We start from the raw sequence: 12,183 nt of genomic DNA, 5'->3' as shown, positions 1-12,183 counted from the left end.
CAACCCTCAGCACAGTCTGCATCTCCTGCTGGTAATGCCAGCAGCAACACTAATTTGCAGCTCCTGAGCACGGTGAAAACAAAACATTTCGCTGTCTTAAATGCAAGTTTCAGTCTGCATTAAAGCTGGTTTGTTACAGGGTGAAAAATTATCAAGCACAGAAAATCCAGACAGCACTACAAGTGTCTGAATCAATAGAAAGGAGGATCCTCTGCTGCTGTGAGTACAGAGCACAGCTTCCTTCAGTCCCACATCGGCCCAAGGATGTAATCTAAGTATGTTAAACAATAAAGCTTAAAAAATAAACAACAAGAGGGGGAACAAGAGCACCAGAAATCCATCACTGGAAGAAGGACAAGTTTCCCTGCATCTTCCCATCACAGATGCAGGGCTGCTGCCGGAGAGGCAGGGGGGGATCTGGGAGGATTTGCTGATGTGGAAGTTTCCAGAGCATCATTCTGGGCCCACAACAATTGAAATTAAATTGCATTCTGATCCATGAATCAAAGCACTTGCAATTACCATTTCAAGGCAGGTGAAACAATAACAAATAAGGAACAAAGAGATGTTTCGAGTCTTTAGTAAGCACTGAGTGGATCAGCAAAGAAACTGCTAACCGGACACATTTTCAACACAGCCAAGGTGATTGCCTGCGATAGCCCCAGTTAATCAAGTCTTCAAGAAAAATGAGAGTAATCTCCTCTATTGTAAAGTAGTATTTCATATCTCCTCCAGCATCCAATACCACTTTTATGCTTAGATTCAGAACAGAAACCACGTGTGAATTGGGCCAAACTGCACCCGGGTTTTGAAACAGTGCAACTTAAACCCCTCAGCGTGGGTTAGAAAACCACACAGGTTTGCACACCATGCAATTGTCACTGCATGTGGGCTTACAGCATACTAGATGAGTTTAACGTAAAATTTACATTCCAAGATCACAAAACCCAGGCTTCTCCCTCAAAAGGAGATATCTGCATACTGATGGGCCTCTTCATGCCTGAAGTCCATTATAAAGGCAAAGATTGCTGCTTGCACCACTGAGCGACTGCTGTTCCCTGTGCTGCTGTGAACTTTGACCAGTGCAAGCCATTTTGCAGCAATGATGATTTCTCCAAACAAAAACAAGTTTTGTTATTAGGCTGAACAGAAAGGAACAGCCTTAACACTGATCTTCTGGCTCAACAGGTACAGAAACCAGCAAGCATTACTCATCCCCTTGTCCTCCCAGCTCAGCCTGCTATCAGAGCATGTGCTAAACCCCCTATCAGCAGAGCTGGAAGCCACATAGGTAAACTGAAAACAAAGCTGGCCTTTTCTGATGGGCTGATGGAATAAGAGTGCTTGGTTGCAAAAGTGAAGTGGGAGGAGATCTCACTAAGCCGTGGGCTGCAGGGAATCTGCGGCTGGATGATTTCTGGGCACTCATCCTGCTCTTGTTCTCCTGGAGCCCAAGGGCATTAAGTTCACATCCACGTGGGTTCAGCTGGTGACAGAACCCTGACACAGCAGCGAGCCCCCCTGCTGACAGGCCACGGGCTCAGGACCCACCAGGCAGGGCTGCAGCTGAGCTCAGCGATCTGTGAGTCCAGCACAGCACCACCACAGCCCAAGTTCTGCACTGGCAGCATGACTCGTGCTCCAAAGGTCAGCCGCTGCTCCAGCCCCCGAGCTGGGGGAGGAAGGAGGAGGAAACAGAAAAGGAAGCCGATTTTCACCACAGCTGCAAGCTCCAGCTCTAAACCGCTAACCCCTTTGCTCCTTGGAAAGCTGACTCCCAAATCCCTAGGTGTTTCATTATCTCTTGCACTCCCTCCCTGAGTTTCTCTCAGGTAATTGTTCCCACATAGCATCTGCTTCAATCTGAGCCAGCTTCCTCCTTCACTGAGGCTTTCCAGCACGAGTGAGGCAACAGCTTTGCCTCAGCTCCCTCATTCCGTGCATAGGCAGTAAAAAGTCTGAGGGAAATAAGCAGGTTTGTGCAGGGCTGAACTGACTCCCAGGTAGACTGGGAAACACCATCCCCTTGGGAAGCCACATGTTTGTGACAATAAGACAGACTGAATGCAAAATCAGTTAGACCCCGTCCCACTCACACCAACTGTAAGGGACTCCCGCACCTCCAGGAGGAACCCAGGGATCATTGTTCCTGTATTGCTGCTGATAAAGAAGTGGTTTAACAGAAGTCACCAATCCTGCCACAGACTGCAGTCGGAAGGAGCTGCAATAGTTCGCATCTTTGGTCCCAGTCCGGTCACTGCAACCCCTCATAAGGCAAGTGAGGTATCATGAGCTCATCCTTTGGCAGGAAGGGACTGACTGTAGTTTGCAATATTCATAGTCCTTTGTGTAATTTAATGCAGAGGGTGAAGTTCTCAGCCAGGGTAAATTAGAGCAATGTCAATTTTCACTGCTGAAGCACCTGGGTTAGCCTATTAATAAGCTTAACTCCTTTTAAAAATTTATTCTGTTCACCTTGAGGATGACCCCTTTAGAACTATTTATTGTTTTTAGGTTGCTGTAACTGTCAGCTAATTGCTGGCAGGCCAGCGTTATAATAGGCAAAGTGCTTTCCATCACAGCTCGGTCTGATGAGATCTAGGTAAGTGGAGAAAAGCAGAGCAAGCATGCTTCAAAGATATTTTAATCAAGTTGTTAGGATGCATGCGGGTAATTGTGAATCTCAACAGGCAACTAACTCTACAAATAATTAAGTGACTGGCTTTTTAAAGTGTACCGATGTTCACTGGGCCAAATTCAATACTGCTATAAATTCCTGGAAGCACCACAGAAGATCTATCAGTTATCTCAATCTTTTCCCATGAAAAGAGACTTAGCAGACAGGAATGCTTTTCATTGTTTTCGGTATTAGGGAGTAATACTAGAGAACAGGGCATAACAGTGAAGCACAGGCACAGAGTGGGTTATGAATACCATGCATTCAGAAAGGCCAAGAGACAAAACAGCAATGCAACACAGGCACCAGTCCACAGAGTAAATCCTCCTCTTGATCCATGTCTTATTCCTATGTTAATAATAATATTTAAGGCAATGGGCTAACATGAAGATCACACTCTGGCTACGGATATGACCACAGAGTTCCTAGAATCTGGGTGAACATCCCTGAACATGGCTTCCAAACCCTACTTATTTTTTCCCCCCGTATCTTCCCAAGCAAAGTGCTACAGAAGCCAGAAGGCTTATTCCTCCACACAGACTCAAGGACCATTCCTCCTCCTATGCTATAGTTTCTGGGGAGACCATGCTCTTACAGCAGCTTCGGGATCACCTCCTGGAGGAAAGAGAAAGGATTATGCACCAATCTTATAGCAGCAGTGCTCTAATTGTGGAAAAATCACCTCTAGTTTACTTTAAAAAGAATATATCAGGTCCAAATATTTTACGCAGAGCCCGAGGCCATGACCTCCAGCACCACTGTGCCTTCAGATTGCTTTCATAGAAGCAGCCTTTTGGACTGGCTTTTAAGCTGAAGTCCAGCAGCCGAGTAGGTGGCCACTTAATATCTCCAGGTACTTTCAGAGAAGATTAGGTGAAAGTCCAAATCCAGGCTGACATCCACTCTCTCCGAGAAACAGGCCTGCAATAAATAAGGCAGTGTGCAAGTTGTTGTTCCTGCTACAGTGCTCTACTCAGCCACTTACTGCCAATGTGTTCCTCATTAGCACTCTGGGAAGCTGTGAGTGCACAAGGCTCTCTGTGCAGCCCCATTTTTATTCTCTTCTCAAACACATGGAAACACTTTAAAAGTAAGAGCCTTGGGACCTGCGCAAGGGTGACAAGTGACAAGATGAGGAGAGGAGAGCAGAGCCAGCCCCTGACAAATTTGAACCATCCAGTCTTTAATCCGCAACAACCAAAGAACTGATACTAAGCAAACCTAGACCTTTTCAGAAAGGAGATTACATGCATAATGGAAAAACTGCAGGCACGGGGAGCCTAGCCTACAAAAATTGGTTGAAATTAAGCGCCTTCACTTCGCTTTCCATGATTAATGGAACTACGTGCAACTCAGTCAGCATTTCCATCCCCCTCATAACCCATTGAGAGCCTTTTCTTTTTCTTCCAATTTAAAGAAAACTTAAAATTAAGACTTTGTAACATTCCCATAACTTACTGTGACCAGGTGATCAGTATTCCCTCCTCAAATACTATTTACCTCTTGAGAAGCAGAGCTGGCAGTCAGAAAACAGAGAGGGACTGCCTTCATACCTCCTACTCAGAGCAGGAGTTTCCTTGCAGTTCCATAAAGCAGAGTGCAGAACTCACCTGGTCCCTGAAAAAGGAGAAGTGGCATCCCTATACCCCTATACTGTCAGGCCTGATGCACCTCTGGTATGCACAAGCCTCCACAAAAGCAAAAGGAGGCCTAACATAAAAAGCAAATCCCTACTGAAATAGTCAAGTCTTAGCACTGAGCAAAACAGAAGCAGACCACTGGTGCCAACAGCATAGAAAATTAAGAGTTAAATCTGTTGGAAGAAGTTCGTGCATGTACTTTCATGCCAGTGGAAACATAAGAAAAAGCCTAAATTCTGTACACTGGCACAGCAGGTTCAGCTTTGATCTCTCAGGAGGTTCATTTCCTTCATTAGGCTTTTCTTAAAATTCACTTTTATGAGCCCTTTTAATTTTCCCCCTGCACTCCCCCTCCCATAAAAGCCCTTTTTAGATTCATTCAACAAAGGGGCAGGGTGGGGGAGGAGAGCCTCCTTTAACTGCCACTAAATGCTACCTGAAGCTGCTAGCTGCGCACAGGGACACCGAAGCCATTCACTGAGCAAGGCACAGGAACTAAAAGATGGAAAAACCCCACCAAGGCAATAATAAACCACTGAAAGGAACAATGTGGGAAGGACAGAACCACTCAGTGCTGATGAAGGAAAAGGTGAGGCAGCACAGGGAGACCTCCTGCACAATTTGGGTGACTGCTGCTGCAAAACAGCTGGAGAGTTCTTACAGCTTGAATGACCCTCAGTCTCCCATCCCTTTCCTCTCCAGTTGGTGCTGCACAACTGATCAAACCAACAACTCCCCCCCATTTCAGACAACACAACATTTTCCATAGGGAAGCTGCAAGGCTGAGAAATGCCAGACACGCAGCTTAAAGAGGGGTTCTCCTCTTGGTTCTACACTCAACTGTTCAAGTTTCAGCACCATGTTGATTACAGCAGTTGAGCTGACTCATGGCTGCAGTACCTATAAGGGGAACCCCTCTTTCCCCCCCCCCCCCGTGTTTCCTGTTGAAATACCTTCCCCTACCAAACATAATAAGAACTGAACTCAGCATCTCTTTCTGATTGATTCTTCACCAAAAAAAAAAATAGAATACACATCTCCTGTCTGACCTACACTAATCGTAGCATGGAGTTCAATTCTCCATGTGAAGAGTTGGATTCTTCTCAACAGCATGTCGCCTTACACCACAAAAGCCTTTTCCAGTAGCAGAGCATGGAGAGGTACTGCTGTTGAATTCAGTCCCTTGCTTTTGCACTCAACTGGACTGTGCAATTCTGTTCACAAGCAGCAGCTTTATTTTAACTGCAGTTTGTGGCTTTACCCCCACTATTCTCATAAGAAGCTAAGTTTTTAATGATTATCCACTTACTTGGAGTAATTTAAACAATGAAACAATCCAACTAAATTGTAAGATTATTCACCAGCTCATTTGTGTAGATGAACTTGGTTAACATCCTTGGAAGCAGATACCATTCTTAATAAGAAAACTGTGCCCTGGATCCTGCTGGGGCTGTAGTGAGCCCCCAGGGGTCGTCCTCAGACTTAAAAGGTAACAGAACCCATTTTGCTGTCAATCCACTCCTATTGGAAAAAGAAAAGTTGCATTTTTTAGAGATTGTCCAAGGGCCAGATTCTCACCTCAGAAGGAGCATGAAACAGATTATTCAGCTTTCTGGTTTTAAGCATGGAATAGCAGAGATGAGATTCTGCTCTGCCTTTTCTTTTCTGGTTCACTTAATTCACTGCAACATGAACACAACTGGATTTAACAGGACTCAACAACTGCAATAGCTCACACAGCTTTTTTTTTTTTTTTTTTTAATAGTCCTGGAATCACAGGCCTCTACTTTTCTGCTACATCAATCCCAGGCCTCCCCCAAGCCCAAACTCAATCTCAATTACATTTAACAAAGCTAGGTGGATGGGCAGCATGAAGTCAGATGAAGTTCAGTGCAGACAAATGCAAGGTAATGCACTTAGGAAAAGATAATTTGAACTACACAGGGAAAAAAAAGCAGAATGCTTTTGTGAGATAATCATCTGCTATGCTCTGAGACGCAGGGAACTGAAAAGAGTATAATGGAAGGAGATGGCAATTCCCTTCTTTGGGAAGATGTGCACTCCAGCTCACAGTAACGCAAGCCCACCCTAACTCCAGCACTGTAGCTACAGAGGAGCTGAGATCAGAGACTCCAGACAGAGCTTGATAAGAGTTCCAGTTTGTCAAAGTACCAGAGGGAATGCATGAAAGAACACCTCTTTGGGTATCTTCTGAGTCATAGCAAGCCAGGTTTGTGACCAGGTACCCAGACTTCAGGGCACAGGGACTGCTCTCCCCCATACGAAGTTGTGGGGGGAAATTATGAAGCCTTGTACAGACCTTGCATTAATCACTGCTGAAAAGTGCTCAGTTCACAGGCTAGGATCCTGCACCTATGATCTCAGAGACCCCTTGCACCTGCACTGCCCTCACATGCTGCCCCATCCCTGCAGACAGTCAGGCTCAGGCTGCTGGGGCTCTGAGAACTGATGGAGCTGTGGGTGTCCCTGTGCACTGCAGGGAGTAGCACCAGATGGCCGTTAAGGGTCCCCTCTAACTCAAAATATTCTGTGATAAATAAAAGCTAACCAGAACCAGCAGCTCTCCATGGTGCCATCTAGATTTGTTGAGAGCAGAACAATTCGGCATGCAACCTGTCCCCACACGCCCAGGGAAGCAGCTCATCACTTGTTTACAGCGACGTAGCAGGGCTGAGCAGAGCAAGTGCTTGCCCTATCTCCTGCTCAGTGCCTTAAACACCCAAGGGCTGCCCTTCCAAACAAATCAGGTCAAAAAGCACAGATACAGGAAATAGAACTTTTCAGAGTGCTCTCGGAAAAATATCAGTGGCCACTCAGTGCTTTGCTAGCCTTCATTGACTGCTGCAAGCTCCCATCCCTCCAAGGAAAGGAGAGCTTGCAGGTCTTATGGAGCATCTCTCAGGCTGGACCCTGTGCAGGGAGCAGATTTTGTGAAGTGTGGGGCCATCTGATGGCAGAAGCAGGCAGCACTCTTTAGAGCATCCCAAATGCTGCACTGTTTGCTCCATTCATCTTCAGTAATTGAATGCATGTCCTGGGGGGTGCACTGTGCAGGGGCGAGAGGAAAAGAAGGGAAAACTGTACTCATATTTGTCTTCCCAGATTTAGTTTGTCTTTTTATCTCCAGCTATTTTGAATGTCATGGGGAGTTAATGAAGACACGTTGTGCATTTGCAACGCATGGAACAACTTCTGTCTGAGCATATTAAAATCTTTCTTACTTACACTAGCATTTACAGAGAAAGAATAAACAAAAAGGAAGAGAGATAAGAGGAAAGCAGAAAGAGATAAGACAGAAGAAGAAAAGGAGGAAATCCCCTTTTTAAAATTTCAGATCTCAAAGCTGCATCACAGAATGTTTTCCAGTCCCTCCTTCAGCTCAGTCTTGATCAGACATCAACCCTGGAAGAACTCTTGCCACCTATTCAGCAGGACATAGAAACACTCTAAGCACACCATTAAAGATCAGCTTGATCTCCACTACAGACCCAAGTGAGGGCACATAGTAGGGATGAATCAAGCAGAAACATCCTCCAATGGAAGTGGCACATCTCCAGCTCCTGATGGTGTGCACCTGCAGCCACCTGAGCTCCGTCCAAATGTTAAGGACAACAAGATCTCATAGCTCCCATCACTGGCACAGATATTTGCTGGATATTTGTAATTGCTATTTCTGTGTTACAGACAGGAAACTGAGTCAGACAGCAAATACAAGCTCAGATCTATAAAGGCTTTCTAGCCTCCAACCTCTGCCTCAAGACAATCCCTGGCTTAGATCTCCCCAATCATTTCCAAGAGAAGAGATGAGGCAGTGGCAGAGAAAAGCCCTTTCCCTAGGATATCCCTTCCTCAGCTCTCCTCTCTCCCAGGAGGTAGAGGCAAGAGTACAAACTTTCCTTAATCATAGGGCTGTTCTCTTCAAAATTAAGATCTTCCTTTTCCTGGCACTTCTCATCTTCTCTCTCCCTAAGGCAAGATCTGGCACACCTCAGATGTTCTGGTTTGGCCTGTAGTTTTATTTAGACTGCTCCTTGCTTTGGGGATTCTCTGTTTATATCATTGGAGGGTGTTAATAAGGGCAGAATGGTTTCCAGACCCACACCAGCTGACTGGATTTCCTAAATCCACGCCATCTGTAAAAACAAAAATGTTCCCTTCTCCTTGTACGTAGATAAGTGCATTAAGGCCAAACCTCCTGGGGCAGGAGCACAAGAGAGATGTGGAGCTCTGGCCAGATGAAACCCAGTAAGCTCTGGAACAAGGTACAGAACTACCATTTTTAATATGGAGGCACACTGAAGACATGGAAGATACCATCACTCAGTGAAGTGAAGAATCTGACATTTTAAAAAAGCACACTAAAGAATTTTTGGCATCTTTCTCTGATACATCTGGCACCAGCCACCCTCAGAGACACAGGAACATGCAAGCTCAGGCCATGGCTGATATTACAGCACTTGCATATCCCTATGATACAGCTTTTCCATTTCAAGCCAAGCTCAAGTCACCAGCCATATCCAGCAGCAGAACACTCATCCATGTGCTCCTTGATCATAGGGAGGTTGCATAGCAGGAAAGGAACCTTGGAAATAAGATGCATAGAGTGCAATGCCTGAGCGTGCAACTGGCTTGCTGATAGCACTGGGCCCACCAGTGGGCAGACTGTAGCTCATAAACCTGACAGTGCCTCAACACCAGATCTCCAGTCTGGAGCAGGCTAAGCTCACCCAACTAGGAACTGAAAATCAGCTGTCTCAGCCAAGACCGCCAGCCCCTTACATCACAATGCTCACCAGGTTCACACCAAAACTGTACTATTATTTAGGCACTGACACGAGAGGGTGAACACTGGGCTGGATCAGCTTTTTTCCACTATTTGATCTCTTGATCTAAATGTTGCTCAGATTCTTAGGAAGGAAATGACAGCTAGCAGTACAGACAAAAAAAAAAACCTCATAGTTCTAATACACTAGCAGAAAACACTCTCAAGTTCTCAAAAGTCAGCAAGGAGTAGTGAAGCAGCCACCAAGAGGCAGACTGAGGGAGCCTATGTGCAAAATCCCTTAACCCAGGACCTGCACACAGGAACTAGCACATCTAGTTTGCACCAGGCAGACTGAACTGAGGCAGAGCTCTCACCTATCCCACATCATGGCCATGCTCTGTAATTCAGCCATTTGGGCAGTATTGCAGAAGTCTCAGTGCTATTCCCTACCTCCAGCCCTGTGATTTATCTGACACTTGTGCCAACCAGCTCCACTCACCAAACCATCAGGACAAACAACCAAACCACAAGAGGGGTACTTTTGTTACTTTAGCAAATTGCACCAGCTCTGTGCATCTGTTCAGGGAAGGGCAGAGCTACACAGCTTATCCCTTCCAGCAGGAACAAAGTGTTCCTCAGGCTCAGACACCACATGTCTCTTCACTCCAAGCTGTTTGATAAAACCAGCCCTGTTATAAGAAGAAATGAAGACAGCAGTTAAAATGGAACAGCAGTAGGCAGCCAGCAAGCAAGGCCTAGGGAGTGCTGCAGCATACAGGGACTCCTTGTTTGGCAGAGACACATGCTCATCCCCATGGCTCCCTGCAACACAGATCTCATACAGCCACAACAATGCAAAGAACATTTCACACTAGCGTACTGTGATGCAAAATGCAGCAATGACAGCACAGCACCAAGGTCCCAGGCTGAAGCAAATAAGGATTTGATCAAATGCAACATCCATGGGCGCAGAAACAAAGAAAAGAAGCTGCTTACCTTCAGAAGGCCTCAGGCACACAGAGATATCCAGCAAAACACACTTGACTGCCAACCCTTAAATGAGGACCTTAAATAAAGGTCCTGGCTCCACCCCTTTTAATCACTCAGCTGCATTGCATACACCTGTGCTGCCCTGGGCTGGCCCTGCCTTCCCACCAGGTGCTCAATCACTGCTTCAAGCTGTGACTTAGCATTTCCACTGCAACTAGCAATTCAGTTCAGTCCGATCTTCTTTGTTAGAGATAAACCTTTCCACACCCTGAAACTGACAACCCATGCCCCAACATGGGAACATACTGCATCCACAATCACCAAATACAGACTGCAACATTACAGGCATTATGCAACCCTGCATTTGCAGATGTGTTGCTGACTGCTTGGGGAATGACAGGACAGAAATGGCTATTCACTTTCTTTCCAAGTGAACAGAGCCCACATGTGTGCTCCCAACAGATCCACGTACCTGTTTGGCGTTTCTGAGGGATTTGGCCTTGTAGTAGCAGAAATGCTGTGGTACTGCAATTTTCAAGGTCTTCAGTCTTTGAGGTGCTCTGAACAACAGCTTGGACCCTAAAATAAAACAATGTTGCTCACTTTAGTATACGACAAGTATTTACCTAAATTAAAGACAGCAATTTGCTACACCCTGTAACACCGCTGTACTGAAGCAGCCCTGCCAGAACCAGTGTCCCTTTGTAAGCCATCTTAGTAACAGGAAACTATATAGCATATACATATGAAATTTTGTAGCTTCCACCAGCATTCTGTAGCTTCCATCCCATCAAATAAGATTGAGTTAACTAAGCATTTTTTTTCATATTCCAATGCAACAGATGAACTTGGTAATAATTGTATATTTTACCTTCATTAACAGAAAATCTGGCAATCCAGTTTGATTTCATAAACTCCGAAAATCATGACATACCAAAAGGTAATAAATTTGAGAATTCAGTGCAGTTTTCTGCTCTATATTTTGTGCTCCTTGTAAAGGCCCTTGGAAGATTGTAAGTAATTAACTACAGTCGATAGCAATGGACCATCTAATCCCCAAATCCCCTCCCTCCCAATAGCCAACAGCAAGTATTTCCATTTTCAACTTCCTTATGCTTTAGCCAGGCTCCCTAAAGTCACTTTATATGGCTTATGGTTTAAGTGAAGTTTAAAAAGTATTCCCTTCTGGTTTGTTTTTTTCCCCTCCAACCTACTAACTTCACTGTGCTGTGTAAAAAGCATCCTTATCCCATTTTTATGCTAGAAGCTTATCATCAGTTCTTACTTCTTCTCTGCCTCAGTTTTGCAATACAATTTACTGTGGTTATTGCACGAATAACCATTGTGATGGTAGAAGCAGCGATCACTGTTCAGTCCATTAAAGCATTTTGTTGTTTCACACCGCTGATTTCTCCTCTAAAATTATTAAGAACATGAAAGGCAGAAGTCTCACTGGCTCCCACAAGCACAGGTGTCTTCTGGCTCTTCCATGAGCCCTTCCAAGGAGCAATGCTTCACTGTACACCCGTGCAATAGTGATTTGCTACAGATGACATTCCCAGCTCAGTATTTCACTGCTACATAGCTCAGCAAGTTTGCTGAGCTCTTTAACGGCTGTCTCCCATGCAGCACCAAGCACAACAGGCATTTATTTCATACTAAGCTTGCTAGATGATATCCCAATAAAAATAACGTTTTCCAGCCTGTACAAATTAGAGAGATTATGAGGGAACCTCTCAGTGGAGAGCCTTACACAGAGCTATCGCCTCTAACTTCTCCCACTTTCCCCTAAACCCACTGACAGCCTCTCAGAATAAAGCAAGTCATTTGCTGAATCTCCCTTATCTTATTGCACATCAATTTCTTGAAACATTCATGGGATCACTATGCATTTCATTTACCCTTAAGGCCAACCCCTCTGCTTATTAAATTAAGAAGATGAATGAAAGATTTGCTCTCTTGCTTGCAGCCCAGGGGATTCATTAGTCAAGTAAATGATTGCACTTGCCTCAAGTTATGCTACTGCAATGTTTGCAATGTGTCTTCTGATCTCAGCTCCCCTTGCACTTTTTGGAAACAAGGTTGGCTTT

General features: G+C 45.1%; 1 protein-coding gene across 2 annotated transcripts in view; it reads right to left on the bottom strand.

Annotated features, from left to right (window-relative positions):
- The window catches only part of PAPPA (pappalysin 1), a 359,398-nt gene that overhangs the window by 323,307 nt on the left and 23,908 nt on the right, over positions 1–12,183 (bottom strand). For both annotated transcript variants that reach the window (XM_085239622.1, XM_085239623.1), the window contains exon 6: positions 10,566–10,672. The gene's annotated coding sequence lies outside the window, so the exon portion shown is untranslated. The remainder of the gene's footprint in view (positions 1–10,565; positions 10,673–12,183) is intronic.

The sequence above is a fragment of the Meleagris gallopavo genome, chromosome 19, assembly GCF_905368555.1.
Source record: "Meleagris gallopavo chromosome 19, MGAL_WU_HG_1.1, whole genome shotgun sequence".
In the NCBI taxonomy this organism is placed as follows: domain Eukaryota; kingdom Metazoa; phylum Chordata; class Aves; order Galliformes; family Phasianidae; genus Meleagris; species Meleagris gallopavo.
Note: the sequence above shows the minus strand (reverse complement) of the source record. Positions and strands in the feature narration are given on the sequence as shown.